Genomic DNA, 1,517 nt, shown 5'->3' on the forward strand with positions numbered 1-1,517 from the left:
AGGAAGGTGGGGGGAGGAGGAGAGTTCTGAAGGTGGTATAATTTTTTTTCTTCTTTTAGGTCTGTTAATAAACTTCTTTATATTCTTTCAAGTTTGGTGCCTGCTTTGTGTTTCTCCTAATTCTTATCTCACAGAAGATAAACAGTAATGAGTATTTTGGACCAAACCACTACACTAAATTAGTGTTTCCGCCCGGTTATGAACTCAACCCGCTACAGCCTCCTACATGGCCTTTAGCCCCTGTGAGGTCGACCATCGCAGTGTTGGGAGGAACCACACAGAGCTGTGTGTTTAAGCAAATGACCTGTAGTGGTAAAAAATGCAGAGGGGCAAACAGCTACAGTTCGGCCCTATGTCACTGCAGCTCCGCTTAACCTCTGGGGGTGGGATGCGTTGTCAGCTTGGGGGGTACGGATTGGAACAAATTTTTGATGGGGGTCACTGTGCTAAAGGGAGCACAGTATCCTACACTGCCTTTGCAGTGGCTAGTAAGCAAACCCATCTGGGAATCACACTGGCCCCTACTAAAAAGAGTATTAGTTGCCCTTTGTAAGTTGGTTCAAGAACAATTACAACAGGGACATCTTGAGCCTTCTACTAGTCCCTGGAATACCCCTGTTTTCATAATTAAGAAAAAATCAGGGAAATGGAGACTGTTGCAGGATCTCCGAAAAACCAAGGCAGTGATGGAAAGCATGGGGTCATTGCAGCCTGGTATGCCCTCACCCACCATGATCCCAACATTGATTTGAAGGACTGCTTTTTCACAATTCCTTTGCACCCTAATCACAAACTAAAATTTGCTTTTACTGTGCCTGCAGTTAACAAGGCTGAACCTGTGAAGAGATATCAATGGAAGGTTCTACCTCAGGGCATGAAGAACAGCCCGACTATCTGCCAATGGTATGTCGCTCAGGCTTTGTCCAGAGTCTGTGAGCAGTTTCCTGAGGCATACTGCTACCATTACATGGATGATATCCTGGTGGCAGCATCCACCCAGGACGAGCTGCTGAGGATACAGCCTCAGCTGCTCGCTGCTCTGCATTCTTATGGATTTCAAGTGGCTCCGGAGAAAGTTCAGCAGCATCTTCCTTGGAAATACTTAGGAGTCAAAATTTTGGATCAAACTATACAACACCAAGAGGTGCAATTCTCAGATTGTATTAAGACCCAGAATGATGCTCAGAAATTGCTGGGTATCATCACCTTACTTAGGGCTAACCACGACACAACTTTCCCCACTTTTTAATATTTTAAAGGGGGACACCAAGTCGAATTCACCTCAGAAACTGACTCCTGAAGCACAACGAGTGCTGGAGGAGGTTCAACAGGCTGTTTCTGCTGGTCAGGTTTATCGAGTTGTAGTGGTTTGGTCCAAAATACTCATTACTGTTTATCTGCTGTGAGATAAGAATTAGGAGAAATGCAAAGCAGGCACCAAACTTGAAAGAATATAAAGAAGTTTATTAACAGACCTAAAAGAAGAAAAAAAATTATACAATTATACCACCTTCAGA

The 1,517-nt window shown here is 44.1% G+C and overlaps 1 protein-coding gene across 6 annotated transcripts in view; it reads right to left on the bottom strand.

Annotated features, from left to right (window-relative positions):
- Nucleotides 1-1,517, bottom strand: part of PDE1C (phosphodiesterase 1C) — a 375,734-nt gene that overhangs the window by 97,776 nt on the left and 276,441 nt on the right. The gene's annotated exons all lie outside the window — the stretch shown is intronic.

Source organism: Corvus brachyrhynchos, unplaced genomic scaffold, assembly GCF_000691975.1.
Source record: "Corvus brachyrhynchos isolate BGI_N302 unplaced genomic scaffold, ASM69197v1 scaffold146, whole genome shotgun sequence".
NCBI classification, from domain to species: Eukaryota; Metazoa; Chordata; class Aves; order Passeriformes; family Corvidae; genus Corvus; species Corvus brachyrhynchos.